Consider the following 22,162-nt stretch of genomic DNA (forward strand, 5'->3'; position numbering starts at 1 on the left):
GTCGTCCGCCCGAAGGCATCTCGACACAGCAATGATCCACTAAGATCTAAAGCGACAACCTACTCAAAAAAGTCCGTGCCCAACAAACAAGGTATGGCCAGAGTTCTCGAAATGTGTGTGTGTGTGTACATCTAGAGGTGTGTGTATGCATGCAGGTGTGAGTGTACATGTACAGGTGTGTGTGTGTGCATGCAGGTGTGAGTGTACATGTACAGGTGTGTGTGTGTATGCAGGTGTGAGTGTACATGTACAGGTGTGTGTGTATGCATGCAGGTGTGAGTGTATATGTACAGGTGTGTGTGTGTGCATGCAGGTGTGAGTGTACATGTACAGGTGTGTGTGTGTGCGCATATGCAGGTGTGAGTGTACATGTACAGGTGTGTGTGTACATGCAAGTGTGTGTGCATGCAGGTGTGAGTGTACATGTACAGGTGTGTGTGTGTGCATGCAGGTGTGAGTGTACATGTACAGGTGTGTGTGTGTGTGTGTGTGCATGCAGGTGTGAGAGTGTACATGCACAGGTGTGTGTGCGTGCAGGTGTGTGTGTGCATGCAGCTGTGAGTGTACATGTACAGGTGTGTGTGTCTGCATGCAGGTGTGAGTGTACATGTACAGGTGTGTGTGTGTCTGCATGCAGGTGTGAGTGTACATGTACAGATGTGTGTGTGTGCACATGCAGGTGTGTGTGCATGCAGGTGTGTGTGTACATGTACAGGTGTGTGTGTCTGCATGCAGGTGTGAGTGTACATGTACAGGTGTGTGTGTGTCTGCATGCAAGTGTGAGTGTACATGTACAGGTGTGTGTGTGTGTACATGCAAGTGTGTGTGCATGCAGGTGTGTGTGTACATGTACAGGTGTGTGTGCATGCAGGTGTGAGTGTACATGTACAGGTGTGTGTGCATGTACAGGTGTGTGTGTGCATGTACAGGTGTGTGTGCATGCAGGTGTGTGTGTGCATTGAGGTGTGAGTGTACATGTACAGGTGTGTGTGTGCATGCAGGTGTGAGTGTACATGTACAGGTGTGTGTGTGCATGCAGGTGTGAGTGTACATGTACAGGTGTGTGTGTGCATGTACAGGTGTGTGTGCATGCAGGTGTGTGTGTGCATGCAGGTGTGAGTGTACATGTACAGGTGTGTGTGTGCATGTACAGGTGTGTGTGCATGCAGGTGTGTGTGTGCATGTGAAGTATTGGAAATGACGGCAGGAAACTCCTTGGCGGGTAACACACTTCTTTTATTAAATCTTCACTTATCTCGATACAACGTGTGGTCTCTATTCTTCCGCGTACGGTCACCAGACACCGGTACAACTCGCAACCTCTTCTCTTCTTATAACACACCGTACTGAACTCGTGTAGACTCCAAACCTCTAGCTACACACGCCTCACTCGTCTCGTGTAGACTCGCCTCGTGTAGACTCTACGCCTCTGGCTACACACACATCACTCGTCTCGTGTAGACTCTTCTCGTGTAGACCCTATGCCTCTGGCTACACACACATCACTCGTCTCGTGTAGACTCGCCTCGTGTAGACCCTATGCCTCTGGCTACACACACATCACTCGTCTCGTGTAGACTCGCCTCGTGTAGACCCTATGCCTCTGGCTACACACACATCACTCGTCTCGTGTAGACTCTTCTCGTGTAGACCCTATGCCTCTGGCTACACACACATCACTCGTCTCGTGTAGACTCGCCTCGTGTAGACTCTATGCCTCTGGCTACACACACATCACTCGTCTCGTGTAGACTCTTCTCGTGTAGACCCTATGCCTCTGGCTACACACACATCACTCTTCTCGTGTAGACCCTATGCCTCTGGCTACACACACATCACTCTTCTCGTGTAGACTCTATGCCTCTGGCTACACACACATCACTCGTCTCGTGTAGACTCTTCTCGTGTAGACCCTATGCCTCTGGCTACACACACATCACTCGTCTCGTGTAGACTCGCCTCGTGTAGACCCTATGCCTCTGGCTACACACACATCACTCGTCTCGTGTAGACTCTTCTCGTGTAGACCCTATGCCTCTGGCTACACACACATCACTCTTCTCGTGTAGACCCTATGCCTCTGGCTACACACACATCACTCTTCTCGTGTAGACTCTATGCCTCTGGCTACACACACATCACTCGTCTCGTGTAGACTCTTCTCGTGTAGACCCTATGCCTCTGGCTACACACACATCACTCGTCTCGTGTAGACTCTTCTCGTGTAGACCCTATGCCTCTGGCTACACACACATCACTCGTCTCGTGTAGACTCGCCTCGTGTAGACCCTATGCCTCTGGCTACACACACATCACTCGTCTCGTGTAGACTCTTCTCGTGTAGACCCTATGCCTCTGGCTACACACACATCACTCGTCTCGTGTAGACTCTTCTCGTGTAGACTCGTCTCGTGTAGACCCTACGCCTCTGGCTACACACACATCACTCGTCTCGTGTAGACTCTAGGCCCCGGCTACACACTCGGCATGCTGACACTGCATGCTCACACTACCCCCGCCTCTGGGTTACACAGAGTCCCGGTCCTCGCAGGACAGCGGGACTAGGTACCGCAGGGCCCTGGCTCTTCTTCCCGTCTTCAGTCTTCGCTGGTTACACTCTCCCCATGCGCCTGTGCGCATCCCCTTATATAGTCGTTCCTCCCGGGAGACGGAGCGGATGCGGACCTCGATGCGAGCATCGCTTGTTAGTGAACCAATCACAACGCGTTATCTGTACGATCCTTTTTCCCCCAACGCGTGTTTCCACTCACCAACCAATCACGCCGCGCTGCCACCCGATCACTCCCACACCAGCACGTCACCGGCACCCAGCCAATCAACACCACACAACCCACGATCCCGCGCTGACCCCTGATCCCTCACCGTCAGCGCGCGTCACCAGCCACACATCCAATCACAACGCGCTGGCACCTGATCGCTACCCCAGCGCGTATCACCACTACACATGTACAGGTGTGTGTGCATGCAGGTGTGTGTGTGCATGCAGGTGTGAGTGTACATGTACAGGTGTGTGTGTGTGCATGCAGGTGTGAGTGTACATGTACAGGTGTGTGTGTACATGTACAGGTGTGTGTGTACATGTACAGGTGTGTGTGTGTGTGCATGCAGGTGTGAGTGTACATGTACAGGTGTGTGTGTACATGTACAGGTGTGTGTGTGCATGCAGGTGTGTGTGTGCATGCAGGTGTGAGTGTACATGTACAGGTGTGTGTGTGTGTGTGCATGCAGCTGTGAGTGTACATGTACAGGTGTGTGTGTACATGTACAGGTGTGTGTGTACATGTACAGGTGTGTGTGTGTGTGCATGCAGGTGTGAGTGTACATGTACAGGTGTGAGTGTACATGTACAGGTGTGTGTGTACATGTACAGGTGTGTGTGTGTGCATGCAGGTGTGAGTGTACATGTACAGGTGTGTGTGTGCATGTACAGGTGTGTGTGCATGCAGGTGTGAGTGTGCATGCAGGTGTGAGTGTACATGTGCAGGTGTGTGTGTGTGTGCAGGTGTGTGTGTGCATGCAGGTGTGAGTGTACATGTACAGGTGTGCGTGTGCATGTACAAGTGTGTGTGTGCATGCAGGTGTGAGTGTACATGTACAGGTGTGTGTGTGCATGCAGGTGTGTGTGTACATGTACAGGTGTGTGTGTACATGTACAGGTGTGTGTGTACATGTACAGGTGTGTGTGTGCATGCAGGTGTGAGTGTGCATGCAGGTGTGAGTGTACATGTACAGGTGTGTGTGTGACAATGCAGGTGTGAGTGTACATGTACAGGTGTGTGTGCATGCAGGTGTGAGTGTACATGTACAGGTGTGTGTGTGACAATGCAGGTGTGAGTGTACATGTACAGGTGTGTGTGTGCATGCAGGTGTGAGTGTACATGTACAGGTGTGTGTGTGTGCATGCAGGTGTGAGTGTACATGTACAGGTGTGTGTGTGCATGCAGGTGTGAGTGTACATGTACAGGTGTGTGTGTGCATGCAGGTGTGAGTGTACATGTACAGGTGTGTGTGTGCATGCAGGTGTGTGTGTACATGTACAGGTGTGTGTGTGCATGCAGGTGTGAGTGTACATGTACAGGTGTGTGTGTGCATGCAGGTGTGTGTGTACATGTACAGGTGTGTGTGCATGCAGGTGTGAGTGTACATGTACAGGTGTGAGTGTACATGTACAGGTGTGCGTGTGCATGTACAAGTGTGTGTGTGCATGCAGGTGTGAGTGTACATGTACAGGTGTGTGTGTGCATGCAGGTGTGTGTGTACATGTACAGGTGTGTGTGTACATGTACAGGTGTGTGTGTACATGTACAGGTGTGTGTGTGCATGCAGGTGTGAGTGTGCATGCAGGTGTGAGTGTACATGTACAGGTGTGTGTGTGACAATGCAGGTGTGAGTGTACATGTACAGGTGTGTGTGCATGCAGGTGTGAGTGTACATGTACAGGTGTGTGTGTGACAATGCAGGTGTGAGTGTACATGTACAGGTGTGTGTGTGCATGCAGGTGTGAGTGTACATGTACAGGTGTGTGTGTGTGCATGCAGGTGTGAGTGTACATGTACAGGTGTGTGTGTGCATGCAGGTGTGAGTGTACATGTACAGGTGTGTGTGTGCATGCAGGTGTGAGTGTACATGTACAGGTGTGTGTGTGCATGCAGGTGTGTGTGTACATGTACAGGTGTGTGTGTGCATGCAGGTGTGAGTGTACATGTACAGGTGTGTGTGTGCATGCAGGTGTGTGTGTACATGTACAGGTGTGTGTGTGCATGCAGGTGTGTGTGTACATGTACAGGTGTGTGTGTGCATGCAGGTGTGAGTGTACATGTACAGGTGTGTGTGTGCATGCAGGTGTGTGTGTACATGTACAGGTGTGTGTGCATGCAAGTGTGTGTTGCTGTATCTGATTGCAGTGGGTAGAAGCAATGGCGGCCGTGAGCACGTGGTGCTGGCCTCCCACCGCACTCACCACACTCACCCCACTCACCGCACTCACCACACTCACCACACTCACCGCACTCACCGCACTCACCACACTCACCACACTCACCCCACTCACCCCACTCACCGCACTCACCGCACTCACCGCACTCACCGCACTCACCGCACTCACCGCACTCACCGCACTCACCGCACTCACCGCACTCACCGCACTCACCACACTCACCACACTCACCACACTCACCACACTCACCGCACTCACCGCACTCACCACACTCACCGCACTCACCACACTCACCACACTCACCGCACTCACCACACTCACCGCACTCACCGCACACACCGCACTCACCGCACTCACCGCACTCACCGCACTCACCGCACTCACCACACTCACCACACTCACCGCACTCACCGCACTCACCACACTCACCGCACTCACCACACTCACCGCACTCACCGCACTCACCGCACTCACCACACTCACCACACTCACCGCACTCACCACACTCACCACACTCACCGCACTCACCACACTCACCACACTCACCACACTCACCGCACTCACCACACTCACCACACTCACCCCACTCACCGCACTCACCACACTCACCACACTCACCACACTCACCACACTCACCCCACTCACCGCACTCACCACACTCACCACACTCACCACACTCACCACACCCCACTTCCCGTGCCAGCCACATTTGCTGATATTGAGCATAACGAGCTCCGATAAATTTAATTGCAACAATTTGTATGTGATATGCTAATGAGTTTGTAGGAGTGTCTACCCCGATCTCATTAACCTCCGGGGCTTATAAAAGTCTACCAGTTCACAACGCAGACGCAGTCACCGCTCCAGAAATATCTCTCTGTCTCTCTCTCTCTCTGACTCTTGTCTCTCTGTCTCTCTCAACTCGCCGACTTTCCATCCCAAACGCGCCACATCAACGCCAGGCTCCACGACTCTAACCATGACTTGCTACCTGCTGGGTCTGCTCCTCGTGGCGATGCTGTTCGTGAGCGGAGGTGAGAAAACTTGTGCGTGGCGAGTTGTGGTTGATAGAACAACACCAAAGCAACACAGATACTGAGATATATATATAGAGATGTTAACTACCTCGTCTGGTATACAGGAGGTGGTGGGTTCAATTCTGGACTTTGACGATGCCTGCTGTTATATATTTGGATTCTGCGTTTCTCTCTCCCTGTGGAGATGTTAACTACCTCGCTTGGTGTACAGGAGGTCGAGGGTTCGATCCGTAACAATGACAATGCCTGCTGCTGTATGTTTGGAGTCTGTGTGTGTGTCTCTCTCCCCGTGGAGATGTTAACTACCTCGCTTGGTGTACAGGAGGTCGTGGGTTCGATCCGTAACAATGACAATGCCTGCTGCTGTATGTTTGGAGTCTGTGTGTGTGTCTCTCTCCCCGTGGAGATGTTAACTACCTCGCTTGGTGTACAGGAGGTCGTGGGTTCGATCCGTAACAATGACAATGCCTGCTGCTGTATGTTTGGAGTCTGTGTGTGTGTCTCTCTCCCCGTGGAGATGTTAACTACCTCGCTTGGTGTACAGGAGGTCGTGGGTTCGATCCGTAACAATGACAATGCCTGCTGCTGTATGTTTGGAGTCTGTGTGTGTGTCTCTCTCCCCGTGGAGATGTTGACTACCTCGCCTGGTGTACAGGAGGTCGTGGGTCCGATCCGTAACCCTGACGATGCCTGCTGCTGTACGTTTGGAGTCTGTGTGTGTGTCTCTCTCCCCGTGGAGATGTTGACTACCTCGCCTGGTGTACAGGAGGTCGTGGGTCCGATCCGTAACCCTGACGATGCCTGCTGCTGTACATGACCGGACTTGTCATTGTATCAGACGTAGAGAGTAGGCAATGAATATCCACAATCAGTTACAACTGCGTAGTAAATCGAACGCGTATCATTTACATCGACGTTTGCGCAGTATCTCCAAAATATTCAACAGTCATTCGACGTTCTAATTAGTCGGGGTGTTCAGTTTCGGTGCACCCTGTGTGTTGGACTTGTTCGCACGCTCGCATTCCCCTCTCGAAATGAAGTTTCGGTCTAAGAGCGCAAGTTGAAGCAGCTGAAACATCCACCCGTTGCGTTTCGCGGTTTCCCAGACAGTTCTTATTTTTTGACGTTCTGTCATATCAACTGAACTCTTTCTTCGCCTCGCTAACTTAGTACTTTGTTGTTTTTCATTTGCACCACGTGTGAAGACGCGTGTGGGATTTACGCGCGTGGCTCAGTGTGTGTGTGTAGAGGTGTGTGTGTGTATAGTGGGGTGTTTGTAGGGGTGTGTGTGTATGTAGGGGTGTGTGTGTATGTAGGGGTGTGTGTGTATGTAGGGGTGTGTGTGTATAGTGGTGTGTTTGTAGGAGTGTGTGTTTGTAGGGGTGTGTGTGTGTATGGTGTGGTGTTTGTAGGGGTGTGTGTGTATAGTGGTGTGTTTGTAGGAGTGTGTGTTTGTAGGGGTGTGTGTGTGTATAGTGGGTGTTTGTAGGGGTGTGTGTGTATGTAGTGGTGTGTGTGTATGTAGTGGTGTGTGTGTATGTAGGGGTGTGTGTGTATAGTGGTGTGTTTGTAGGAGTGTGTGTTTGTAGGGGTGTGTGTGTATGTAGGGGTGTGTGTGTATGTAGGGGTGTGTGTGTATAGTGGTGTGTTTGTAGGAGTGTGTGTTTGTAGGGGTGTGTGTGTATGTAGGGGGGTGTATAGTGGTGTGTTTGTAGGGGTGTGTGTGTATGTAGGGGTGTGTATAGTGGTGTGTTTGTAGGGGTGTGTGTGTGTATGTAGGGGTGTGTGTATAGTGGGGTGTTTGTAGGAGTGTGTGTGTGTATGTAGGGGTGTGTGGGTGTGGGGAGTGGTGGGTGTAGTGGTTAGCGCTACGCTGCGCGATGAAGCCGGCGACCCAGGTTCGATTCCCGCTCACGGCCAACACCGGTGACGATTATCTGAACCCGTCTCGGGCCTCCCCTAGGTCGACTCAGCCTCAAATGACTACTTGGTGTAGCGGTGTGTTAACATCGCCATTGGGGGAGACAAAGGCGGCCGGGCGTGGTGTTGGCCACCCTTGTGTGCCGTTCCGGCCATCATTAGGTGGTGCTACTCGCTAACAGCACTTGCCCCTACAGTCTGTCAAGGCTACACGGGTGAACTTTGTCTTGACTTTGTCGTTAAACGCTGAATGGGAGGTGTGTGACCACGTGACACAACACGTGACACAACACGTGGCGATGGAGTTCAACGCTAGCCCGGTGGTCACAGGAGAGACCCAGCAGGTGCCATGGGTTAACTGCTGTGCCAGGCTAGGTGCACCAGGAGGATGTCATGGGACAGATCCTGCAGGTGCCATGCGTTGACCGACAGAGATGACTGTGCTGATGCATCACCTGTGCCCCCCAACTGCGTCAACTCGCTGCGTTTCATCCGCCCGGCGCTCCGCTCGTCGTTGTGAGCGTCGCTCCACCTGCCCGCCCTTGATGTTGGATGGACGACTTCCTTCAGCTGCCAAAGTGGTGGCGTCCTTCACGAGCCTCCTACACAAACCCAGCACACACCCCGTACAAAGACAAACATCCCCCGTTAAGCGTGAACAGACTGTTGTGTCAAGCGCCATTAGCGAGTAGCAGCGCCTATGATGGCCAGCAAGATAACACGAGGCTGTGGGTTGCCAGCACCACGCCCTGCCACCATTATCTCCCCAGTGGCGATGTCCACTACACACCACCACTGCACCAGGAACCCATTTGAGGACCAGATCGACCTCGTGGGAGGAGGCCCCAGGGTACCGCTTCAGATGATCGCCACCTGCAGTGTTGGCGGCCGTGAGCGGGAATCAAACTCTGGGGGCCGGATCGTAGTGCAGCAGCGTGATGATGATGATTATCATCTACCGTGATGAAGATGATGATGGTGATTGTCTGCTGTGATGATGATGATGATCGTCTGCCGTGATGATGATGATGATGGTGATTGTCTGCCGTGATGATGATGATGATGATCGTCTGCCGTGATGATGATGGTGATGATGGTGATCGTCTGCCGTGATGATGATGATGATCGTCTGCCGTGATGATGATGGTGATGATGGTGATCGTCTGCCGTGATGATGATGATGATGATCGGTGTTGTTCTTGTGTCTTGATTCTGTGGATATACAGGGCACAGCCTCAAATGCTTCTCGTGCGAAATGACCACCAACAAAACGGCGTGTAACGAGCGCGGCCTCGTCTCGTGTTACAATAACCCGGAGGACACCTGCACGACAGTTCACGTCTACAAGGGCTCCAGTAAGCGCGTCACTTATTCTCATAAGACTCCCAGGCCCATGATGCAGTCGCAAGACGCGGGTCCGATCTGATTGTGTTTTGAGTCTATGTGGTCTCTGTGTGGTGAGTCTATGGGTCTCTATGTGGTGAGTCTATGGGTCTCTATGTGATGAGTCTATGGGTCTCTGTGTGATGAGTCTATGGGTCTCTATGTGATGAGTCTATGGGTCTCTGTGTGGTGAGTCTATGGGTCTCTATGTGATGAGTCTATGGGTCTCTATGTGGTGAGTCTATGGGTCTCTATGTGATGAGTCTATGGGTCTCTGTGTGGTGAGTCTATGGGTCTCTATGTGGTGAGTCTATGGGTCTCTATGTGATGAGTCTATGGGTCTCTGTGTGGTGATGCGTTTATAGGGTCTCTGTGTGGTGATGAGTTTATGGGGTCTCTGTGTGGTGATGAGTTTATAGGGTCTCTGTGTGGTGATGAGTTTATGGGGTCTCTGTGTGGTGATGAGTTTATGGGGTCTCTGTGTGGTGATGAGTCTATGGGTCTCTGTGTGGTGATGAGTTTATGGGGTCTCTGTGTGGTGATGAGTCTATGGGTCTCTGTGTGGTGATGAGTTTATGGGGTCTCTGTGTGGTGATGAGTTTATAGGGTCTCTGTGTGGTGATGAGTTTATGGGGTCTCTGTGTGGTGATGAGTCTATGGGTCTCTGTGTGGTGATGATCCTATCGGGTCTCTGTGTGGTGATGAGTTTATGGGGTCTCTGTGTGGTGATGAGTCTATGGGTCTCCGTGTGTGATGAGTCAATGGGTCTCTGTGTGGTGATGAGTCTATGGGTCTCTGTGTGGTGATGAGTCTATGGGTCTCTGTGTGGTGATGAGTCTATGGGTCTCTGTGTGGTGATGAGTCTATGGGTCTCTGTGTGGTGATGATCCTATCGGGTCTCTGTGTGATGAGTTTATGGGTCTCTGTGTGGTGATGAGTCTATGGGTCTCCGTGTGTGATGAGTCTATAGGTCTCTGTGTGGTGATGAGTCTATGGGTCTCCGTGTGTGATGAGTCTATGGGTCTCTGTGTGGTGATGAGTCTATGGGTCTCCGTGTGTGATGAGTCTATGGGTCTCTGTGTGGTGATGAGTCTATGGGTCTCTGTGTGGTGATGAGTCTATGGGTCTTTATGTGGTGATGATCCTATAGGGTCTCTGTGTGATGAGTTTATGGGGTCTCTGTGTGGTGATGAGTCTATGGGTCTCCGTGTGTGATGAGTCTATGGGTCTCTGTGTGGTGATGAGTCTATGGGTCTCTGTGTGGTGATGAGTCTATGGGTCTTTGTGTGGTGATGATCCTATCGGGTCTCTGTGTGATGAGTCTATGGGTCTCTGTGTGGTGATGAGTCTATGGGTCTTTGTGTGGTGATGATCCTATCGGGTCTCTGTGTGATGAGTTTATGGGGTCTCCGTGTGTGATGAGTCTATGGGTCTCTGTGTGGTGATGAGTCTATGGGTCTCCGTGTGTGATGAGTCTATGGGTCTCTGTGCGGTGATGAGTCTATGGGTCTCTGTGTGGTGATGAGTCTATGGGTCTCTGTGTGGTGATGAGTCTATGAATCTCCGTGTGTGATGAGTCTATAGGTCTCTGTGTGTGATGAGTCTATGGGTCTCTGTGTGGTGATGATCCTATCGGGTCTCTGTGTGATGAGTTTATGGGGTCTCTGTGTGGTGATGAGTCTATGGGTCTCCGTGTGTGATGAGTCTATGGGTCTCTGTGTGGTGATGAGTCTATGGGTCTCTGTGTGGTGATGATCCTATCGGGTCTCTGTGTGGTGATGAGTTTATGGGGTCTCTGTGTGGTGATGAGTCTATGGGTCTCCGTGTGTGATGAGTCTATGGGTCTCTGTGTGGTGATGAGTCTATGGGTCTCTGTGTGGTGATGAGTATATGGGTCTCTGTGTGGTGATGAGTCTATGGGTCTCTGTGTGGTGATGAGTCTATGGGTCTCTGTGTGGTGATGATCCTATCGGGTCTCTGTGTGATGAGTTTATGGGTCTCTGTGTGGTGATGAGTCTATGGGTCTCTGTGTGGTGATGAGTCTATGGGTCTCCGTGTGTGATGAGTCTATGGGTCTCTGTGTGGTGATGAGTCTATGGGTCTCCGTGTGTGATGAGTCTATGGGTCTCTGTGTGGTGATGAGTCTATGGGTCTCTGTGTGGTGATGAGTCTATGGGTCTTTATGTGGTGATGATCCTATAGGGTCTCTGTGTGATGAGTTTATGGGGTCTCTGTGTGGTGATGAGTCTATGGGTCTCCGTGTGTGATGAGTCTATGGGTCTCTGTGTGGTGATGAGTCTATGGGTCTTTGTGTGGTGATGATCCTATCGGGTCTCTGTGTGATGAGTCTATGGGTCTCTGTGTGGTGATGAGTCTATGGGTCTTTGTGTGGTGATGATCCTATCGGGTCTCTGTGTGATGAGTTTATGGGGTCTCCGTGTGTGATGAGTCTATGGGTCTCTGTGTGGTGATGAGTCTATGGGTCTCCGTGTGTGATGAGTCTATGGGTCTCTGTGCGGTGATGAGTCTATGGGTCTCTGTGTGGTGATGAGTCTATGGGTCTCTGTGTGGTGATGAGTCTATGAATCTCCGTGTGTGATGAGTCTATAGGTCTCTGTGTGTGATGAGTCTATGGGTCTCTGTGTGGTGATGAGTCTATGGGTCTCTGTGTGGTGATTAGTCTATGGGTCTCTGTGTGTGATGGGTCTATGGGTCTCTGTGTGGTGATGAGTCTATGGGTCTCTGTGTGGTGATGAGTCTATGGGGTCTCTGTGTGGTGATGAGTCTATGGGTCTCTGTGTGATGAGTCTATGGGTCTCTGTGTGATGAGTCTATAGGTATCTGTGTGTGATGAGTCTATGGGTCTCTGTGTGATGAGTCTATAGGTATCTGTGTGGTGATTCGTCTATGGGGTCTCTGTGTGATAAGTTTATGGAGTATCTGTGTGGGGAGTCAATGGGTATCTGTGTAGTGCGTCTATGGGTTTCTGTGTGTGTTGAATCTATGGGGTCTGTGTGTCTGATGAGTTGATGGGTTTATTTAAGTGATGAGTTCATGGGTTTCTGCATGAACTTACAATGAGACCCGCGTGTTTTCTCTTCCACCCAGCTTATTTCCTCTTCAAGAATTGCTTCTCCAAGACCTATTGCGACACCGTCAAAGCATTCGACGGCACCTACAATGGAGCCACGCTGACCACCACGTGCTGCCAGAGCGACGGTTGCAACGTCAACTTCGCCCCTCGACCGTTGGGCGCAGCTCACGTGACCCTGGCCCTGATGGGCGTGGCCACCAGCGTCGTGGTCGGCAGGGCTCTGGTGTAGGTCGTGACGTCACAGCCCCCCCCCCCCTTCTCCCACGTGACTGGGTTCTGTCCAATAATTTTTCCTCTTCCACTCGTTTGTCTCACGACGCTTCCACCAGGGGAGCTGTGCAACGTTTACATCGTCTAGATTGTTGTGTTACGCTGCTTAACGAGTTCAACGTACGTATGTACATACATAGAGACAAGCAGACTCGTCACGCAAAAACCCATAGACTCACCACACAGATACCCATGGTCTCGTCACGCAGAGACCCATAGACTCACCACACAGAGACCCACATACTCATCACACAGAGACCCATAGACTCACCACACAGAGACCCATAGACTCACCACACAGAGACCCATAGACTCACCACACAGAGACCCATAGACTCATCACACAGAGACCCATGGACTCATCACACAGAGACCCATAGACTCGCCACACAGAGACCCATAGACTCGCCACTCAGAGACCCATAGACTCATCACACAGAGACCCATAGACTCATCACACAGAGACCCATAGACTCATCACACAGAGACCCATGGACTCACAACATAGAGACCCATAGACTCGTCACACAGAGACCCATGGACTCACCACATAGAGACCCATGGGCTCGTCACACAAAGACCCATAGACTCTCCACACAGAGACACCCATAGACTCGTCACACAGATACCCATGGACTCACGACATAGAGACCCATAGACTCACCACATAGATACCCATAGACTCGTGACACAGAGACCCATGGACTCACCACATAGAGACCCATGGGCTCGACACACAAAGACCCATAGACTCACCACATAGAGACCCATAGACTCGTCACACAGATACCCATGGACTCACGACATAGAGACCCATAGACTCGTCACACAGAGACCCATGGACTCACCACATAGAGACCCATGGGCTCGTCACACAGAGACCCATAGACTCTCCACACAGAGACACCCATAGACTCACCACACAGATACCCATGGACTCACGACATAGAGACCCATAGACTCACCACATAGATACCCATAGACTCGTCACACAGAGACCCATGGACTCACCACATAGAGACCCATGGGCTCGACACACAGATACCCACAGACTCACCACACAGAGACCCACAGACTCACCACATAGAGACCCATAGACTCGTCACACAGATACCCATGGACTCACGACATAGAGACCCATAGACTCGTCACACAGAGACCCATGGACTCACCACATAGAGACCCATGGGCTCGTCACACAGAGACCCATAGACTCTCCACACAGAGACACCCATAGACTCACCACACAGATACCCATGGACTCACGACATAGAGACCCATAGACTCACCACATAGATACCCATAGACTCGTCACACAGAGACCCATGGACTCACCACATAGAGACCCATGGGCTCGACACACAGATACCCACAGACTCACCACACAGAGACCCACAGACTCACCACATAGAGACCCATAGACTCGTCACACAGATACCCATGGACTCACGACATAGAGACCCATAGACTCGTCACACAGAGACCCATGGACTCACCACATAGAGACCCATGGGCTCGTCACACAGAGACCCATAGACTCTCCACACAGAGACACCCATAGACTCACCACACAGATACCCATGGACTCACCACATAGAGACCCATGGGCTCGTCACACAGAGACCCATGGACTCGTCACGCAGATACCCAAGTGAGGAATGATATACAGATTGTCCCCGAGTTACGATGGTCCGACTTACGATATTTCGATCTTACGCTGGCGATAACGACAACTAAGTTAATGTAGCCATCAACAACCTAACATCGTTCAACTATGCAGATGGTGAGTACAGTACAATATGATACGTTACGATACGTTCAATGCATGTATGATACGTAGCCTTAGCGATTTCATTTTAGGGTTATCACGTTACGATACGTTCAATGCATGTTAAAAGTTTTTATAGCAGATAGGATTGTTTCCTGGAAAAAACGTTCTATTAAATTAGGCTAAGAATTTAACTTTTTATTACTTTACATTTTACCGTGCAATATAGTATTGTAATTAATAAATAAATACAATATCTAGTTTATACAGTACAGCATTGTAAATTGCTCTAAGACTACTGGGTAGACTAGGCCATCTTCGACTTACGATATTGTTTTAATTACGATGGGGTCGTCGTAACGCATCTCCATCGTAAGTAGAGGACTACCTGTACCATCATTTCTAGAGAGCCAGGCAGTGGATCCCGTAGGGCAGAAGAGAATGGAAAGGTATTTAACCTGGACTTGGAACAGGTCACGTAGGGTGTTGAGAGAATGTGCGGATGATTGGGGGGGTGAAAGAAAGTCCTATACTATAGGGTGGGGTGATCGGTGGGGCAGCAGTTTTGCGTGACCCTCACCAATGAAATGTACAAGGTACCACTCGATTTATCGAATGGGATGCGTTTCTAGAACAACTAAAAAACAGACTCACGCGCAAAAAACTCAATTTGTAATTAGCAACGGGCTTTACCCGTGTGGTTTAATACTAAAGCTTTGGGGATGTGTATCGGACAGTCATTCCAACTTTAAAATAAACATTTGCAATACACACTTTGTCACTTTTGAGGATGCAAAAAAACGTGTAATGACATTATTAAAGAACATGAATATTTAAACGATTAAATAATGATACATTCGAGAGAACTATTAATAAATCAAATAGCTGCATGTTGGAATGACTGGGGAGGGTGATGTGGAGACGTTACTGTTGCACTGTGTAGGGACTCCATAATACTGTCGCGGATCGGAATCTTTGTTAAGACGGGAGGAGGAAGAAATCTGATGACCTACGAAGCTCTTTGTCTCAGATGCCCGATGACGTTGCCTCCCGGTGGCTTTCTCGTTCGATCGGCGCGTGCCGTAGGAAATTCGATTACGCAGAAATTCGATTTCGTTCAGGGGCGGTTTCTTCATTAGGGCGATTGGGCGACGCACCACCAATGTCATTCAACCACAGAGTCACGCTAGCCGTCACTGTCAGCCTCTGGATATAGTCCAATCAGCGTCATGTCACGTTCTGTGGAGTACCGCCTCTTTTTGGGCGATTTTACTCCGGCTGAGAATCGCCCCGAGTGTTCCCATAGACTTACATTCAAAGATGTTTTTTTTTCGAACGGGGGGCGCTGCAATGCATTCTCTATGGCTTCCGGGAGGGCTCGCACTAACGTGCTTACGTCATCATACGTAAGCACGTTTCATCCAACAATATTATTTGTCGCCACCTAGTGGAATCTTTAATAAAAGAAACTTGAGTGGATTGTATTAATAGTGAGTATAGAAACAAACAAGATGTATTGTAAGAGTCACTTTATTTTTCATTAATATTAAAGAAGTGAAGTTGCCTTTACATGCTTAAGCTGTCTGGATGATTGATAAGGATAAGGTGGACCTTATCCTTATCAATCATCCAGACATTTGCCCCCCCTGAGAGATTTTGCAGGAGCCGCCACTGATTTCGTTGATTGCGCCACGGTGTCTAGGGAGCTGTTAACTACCTCGCCTGGTCTACAGGAGGTCGTGAGCTCGATCCCAACCCTGACGATGCCTGCTGCTGCTGTATTTGGAGTTTGCGTGTCTCTCTCTCTCTCGGTGTGCCTCCGATTTTTCCCCTTCACATTTAGAATCAACGTCACCGCGTGGTCAGGGTTGTTTGCCTGCTGCTATAAATTTACACGTGATGACGATGATGATGATATCATGACAAAAAGGCGTCTGTCATTTGTAAATTGCGTTCACGCAAATCTTCGTAAAACGAAACCTTCGTTAATCGAGGGATATCACCTGTACCTGATTACAATGCATACACCTCTCGTTCTATGATCTCCCACTCAACACACGATTGTCAAACAAAATGCATGCGGCATGTTGCTTGGAAGATGGCCGACTTTTAATTGCTTTTGCTTTTTAATTAAATTAATCTTCATTGAATTGGAAACCTTGTGTGTCATTTCACAGTGATGTGTGAAGAAAGTTCGCCAACGACGCCACGTGTAAACCAGTGGTGGAAATCAGTCAGAATCAGATTAGTTATTAAGGTTGAAGGAGGAAATTCGATGAGCTATAAATGCCTTTTTCATAGACGTCCAGTCGGGACAAGGGGGTCAGATCCTTACAACAACAACAAACACACACGATATGAGTGCAAAGTATAGGAAAGGTAAACAAATCACAAATGTTTTCCTGGGTAGTAAGTGTTATTTCGTAATTGCTTATGTCTAAAAAGTGTAATGTGAGGACATATCCGGGTGATTGATGGATCACAACTCGTCACGATGATTGGCTCTGCCGGTCCTGGCCCACAGCCAATGGGGAGAAGTCTAGGGGCGTGGCCCTGACGTCATGGGAAGGTGACATCTGCAAGCAGATGTTTGGATCTGCTGGCTTTGGCCACATCCAATGGGGAGACGAGTCAGGGGCGGGTCCCTGACGTCATGGAAAGGTGACATCTGCAAGTAGATGATTGGATCTGCTGGCTTTGGCCACAGCCAATGGGGTGACGAGTCAGGGGCGTGGTCCTGGGATCGTACGATGGAGTCTGGAAGATTCCATGGAGGTTAACCAGGATTGGTGGAAAGGTACCACGTGACCCGGGAATTAAAAGGGGTGGAGACGGACAACACGTGGTCAGATCTGGAACGAACGGAGAGTGAGGCCACGCTGGAGCGGGGGTCCAGGCCTGCCACGTGGTCCAGGCTGCACCACGTGGTCCAGGCTGCACCACGTGGTCTAGGCTCCACCACGTGGTCCAGGCTGCACAACGTGGTCCAGGCTGCACCACGTGGTCCAGGCTGCACCACGTGGTCCAGGCTGCACCACGTGGTCCAGGCTGCCCCACGTGGTCCAGGCTGCACCACGTGGTCCAGGCTGCACCACGTGGTCCAGGCTGCCCCACGTGGTCCAGGCTGCACCACGTGGTCCAGGCTGCGCCACGTGTCCGCGCGTGTCTCTCTCTCTCTCCCACTCACGCTGTCTGTGAGCAGCGTGAAGGAGTGAGACGGGAGTGTTGTGAACGGAAGACAAATAAAGACCGGATTCCAGAGGTCGCTTCCACGACCTTTATTACAAAAGTATAAAAGAATGGCTATTATTTCCCACAAACTTTGCTTTTGTGTATTTTGAAATTCACCTGTTTTCAATGTGAAGACGGGCGAATTTGTGTATTTCGTTCACATAAAGTCAGACAAAAACAACATATGAATCAAAATTAGCATGTACTTATTCTAAAGTAACGCAAAAATGACTACAAAAGATTAAGAAGTGAGTAGTTTTTTGAGATTTACGATTTTACTGTAAATCACTTTCACGAATCTGCCCCGAAATGTAGTTTCCCATCATGTTCTCGTTAAACTGTCCTTCGTATCGGCATTCAAAGAGCGCTCGCCTTGCCCCTCCGAGTACGCTTCCATGCTCTCCTTGAATTTAGCAAGATAAGCATCAAGGATATAGACTTTGAGGGACATCCTACAGCCCATTGTGCCGTAGTTCTTCACCAGAGTCTCAACCAGCTCCACGTAGTTGTCGACCTTGTGGTTTCCCAGGAAGCCACGAACCACTGCGACAAAGCTGTTCCAAGCCGCTTTCTCCTTACGAGTGAGCTTCTTGTGGAATTCATTGCACTCCAGGATCTTCTTTTTCTGTGGTCCGACGAAGACACCAGCTTTGACCTTTGCCTCAGACAGCTTAGGGAAGAAGTCTTGAAGGTACTTGAAGTCTGCCGACTCCTAATCTACAGCTCTGACAAATTGTTTCATAAGGCCCAATTTGATGTGCAGCGGTGATATCAGCACCCCCACCCCACTTCACGTGCCAGTCACGTTTGCTGATAATGAGCAACGAGTTCCGATAAATATATTTGCATACCACCTCGAGCTGGTGATCGGTGATATGCAAACATATTTGTAGGAGTGTCTACCCCGATCCCATTAACCTCTGGGGCTTATAAAGTCTCCCAGATCACAACGCAGACGCAGTCACCACTCCAGGGATATCTCTCTGTCTCTCTGACTGTAACTCTGTCTCTCTCAACTCGCCGACTTCCCATCCCAAAAGCGCCACATCAACGCCAGGCTCTACGACTCGAACCATGACTTGCTACCTGCCGGGTCTGCTCCTCGTGGCGATGCTGTTCGTGAGCGGAGGTGAGAAAACTTGTGCGTGGCGAGTTGTGGTTGATGCAACAACACCAACGCAACGCCGATATTGCGATATATAGAGATGTTAACTACCTTGCTTGGTACACAGGAGGTCGTGGGTTCGATTATTTAATATCTGTTTGACCGTGTAGTTCGTGAAGCCTTCAATAGCTGTACCGGGGGAATTTCCGTTTGGTACAGATACAATGGGAGGCTGATCGACGCCCGGGTGCGATCAAGGGATGGCTCCCTATTGGTCAACCACGTTATGTATGCCGATGATCTGGTAATTGCTGCTCACTCAGAAGAGGAGTTGGAGACGCTGCTGCTGAGAATGGAGCGTGCCACTAAGAGGTGGGGCCTTACCATCAGCCCCACCAAAACGAAGCACCTGCCTGGGTATTTTGTACCATCGGACACTCCACCCCCACAACTCCCAAACGGTGATGGGGCAGTTGTGGAGAGAGTGGAGAGTTTCCCATACCTGGGCGGTGTGCTTATGACCGGCTCCAGTTTAACAGCAGAGGTCTCACTCCGAATCAGTCGAGCGGCAATATCTTTTCATCGGTTGCGTAACGCTGGTCTGTCGCTCCGCACGAAGCTTCAGGTCTTCTCGGCCACGGTCATTCCCTCCCTTCTCTACGCTTGCGAAACGTGGACCCTCCTAATGGAACATCTTAGCCGGTTAGAAACATTTCGGTTGACCTGCCTACGATCCATCCTGGGTTTAACCAGGCTGGATTGTGTAAGGAGCTCACAAATCCTTTAAAGATGTGGACAAAGTCCCATCGGTGAGCTCCTCCGGCAGGCAAGGCTGCGTTGGCTGGGCCATGTAGCCCGCATGCCCAGCCACCGCATGCCTAAACAGCTTTTGTTCGGCGACTGCCTCCAGCTGCCAAAGTAGGAGCGTCCTTCACGAGCCTCCTACACAAACCCAGTACACACCCCGTACAAAGACAAACCCCCCCCCCGTATAGCCTGAACAGATTGTTGGGGCAAGCGCCATTAGCGAGTAGCAGCACCTATGACTGCCGGCAAGGAAACACGAGGCTGTGGGTGGCCAGCACCACGCCCGGCCGCCTTTGTCTCCCCAGTGGCGATGTTTTCTCCACACCACCACTGCACCAGGAACCCATTTGAGGACCAGATCGACCTCGTGGGAGGAGGCCCCAGGGTACCGCTTCAGATGATCGCCACCTGCAGTGTTGGTGGCGAGAGCGGGAATCAAACTCTGGGGGCCGGATCGTAGTGCAGCAACGTGATGATGATGATGATGGTGATTATCATCTACCGTGATGATGATGATGATGATCGTCTGCCGTGATGATGATGATGGTGGTCGTCTGCCGTGATGATGATGGTGGTGATCATCTACCGTGATGATGATGATGGTGATCTTCTGCCGTGATGATGATGGTGGTGATTGTCTGCTGTGATGATGATGATGGTGATCATCTACCGTGATGATGATGATGATGGTGATCATCTACCGTGATGATGATGATGATGATGATGGTGATCATCTACCGTGATGATGATGATGATGATGGTGATCATCTACCGTGATGATGATGGTGGTGATCATCTACCGTGATGATGATGATGGTGATCTTCTGCCGTGATGATGATGGTGGTGATTGTCTGCTGTGATGATGATGATGATGATGGTGATCTTCTGCCGTGATGATGATGGTGGTGATTGTCTGCTGTGATGATGATGATGATGATGATGATGGTGATCATCTACCGTGATGATGATGATGATGGTGATCATCTACCGTGATGATGATGATGATGGTGATCATCTACCGTGATGATGATGGTGATCATCTACCGTGATGATGATGATGGTGATCATGTACCATGATGATGATGATGATGATGGTGATCATCTACCATGATGATGATGGTGATCATCTACCGTGATGATGATGGTGATCATCTACCGTGATGATGATGATGATGATGGTGATCATGTACCATGATGATGATGATGATCGGTGTTGTTCTTGTTTCTTGATTCTGTGGATATACAGGGCACAGCCTCAAATGCTTCGAGTGCGATGAAAACACGAACAATACGGTGTGCAACGTGGGCGGCCCCACCACGTGTCCCCTCGCATCGCAAGACATCTGCGCGACAATGCTCTTATACCAGGCCTCCGGTAAGTGCGTCACTTGTTCTCGCGAAGCGCGGGTTGGTGGTGGACCCCTTGGGTCAAGCAGAGACTCCCAGGCTCGTGATGCACTCGCAAGACACGCGTCTGTCCTCACTTTGTGATGAGTCTATGGGTCTCTGTGTGGTGATGAGTCTATGGGTTTCTGTGTGGTGAGTCTATGGGTCTCTGCGTGGTGAGTCTGTGGGTCTCTGTGTGGTGATGAGTCTGTGGGTCTCTGTGTGGTGAGTTTATGGGTCTCTGTGTGGTGAGTCTGTGGGTCTCTGTGTGGTGATGAGTCTATGGGTCTCTGTGTGGTGAGTCTATGGGTCTCTGTGTGGTGATGAGTCTATGGGTTTCTGTGTGGTGAGTCTATGGGTCTCTGCGTGGTGAGTCTGTGGGTCTCTGTGTGGTGATGAGTCTATGGGTCTCTGTGTGGTGAGTCTGTGGGTCTCTGTGTGGTGATGAGTCTATGGGTCTCTGTGTGGTGAGTCTATGGGTCTCTGTGTGGTGAGTCTGTGGGTCTCTGTGTGGTGATGAGTCTATGGGTCACTGTGTGGTGAGTCTATGGGTCTCTGTGTGGTGAGTCTGTGGGTCTCTGTGTGGTGAGTCTATGGGTCTCTGTGTGGTGAGTCTATGGGTCTCTGTGTGGTGAGTCTATGGGTCTCTGTGTGGTGAGTCTATGGGTCACTGTGTGATGAGTCTATGGGTCTTTGGTGTGGTGATGAGTCTATGGGCCTCTGTGTGGTGATGAGTCTATGGGTCTCTGTGTGGTGATGAGTCTATGGGGTCCTAGTATGGTGATGAGTTTATGGGGTCTCTGTGTGGGGAGTCTATGGGTCTCTGTGTGGTGATGAGTCTATGGGTCTCTGTGTGGTGATGAGTCTATGGGTCTCTGTGTAGTGATGAGTCTATGGGTCTCTGTGTGGTGAGTCTATGGGTCTCTGTGTGGTGATGAGTCTATGGGTCTTTGGTGTGGTGATGAGTCTATGGGTCTCTGTGTGTGATAGGTCTATGGGTCTCTGTGTGGTGATGAGTCTATGGGTCTCTGTGTGGTGAGTCTATGGGTCTCTGTGTGTGATAGGTCTATGGGTCTCTGTGTGTGATGAGTCTATGGGTTTATTTACGTGATGAGTTCATGGGTTTCTGCATCCCAACTGGTGACTCTTCTCCAATGTGTTGATATTTATTTTGGGTCCTCTGATGATCCCCCCTCCACACGT

The sequence above is a fragment of the Lampetra fluviatilis genome, chromosome 69 (assembly GCF_964198595.1).
Source record: "Lampetra fluviatilis chromosome 69, kcLamFluv1.1, whole genome shotgun sequence".
NCBI classification, from domain to species: Eukaryota; Metazoa; Chordata; class Hyperoartia; order Petromyzontiformes; family Petromyzontidae; genus Lampetra; species Lampetra fluviatilis.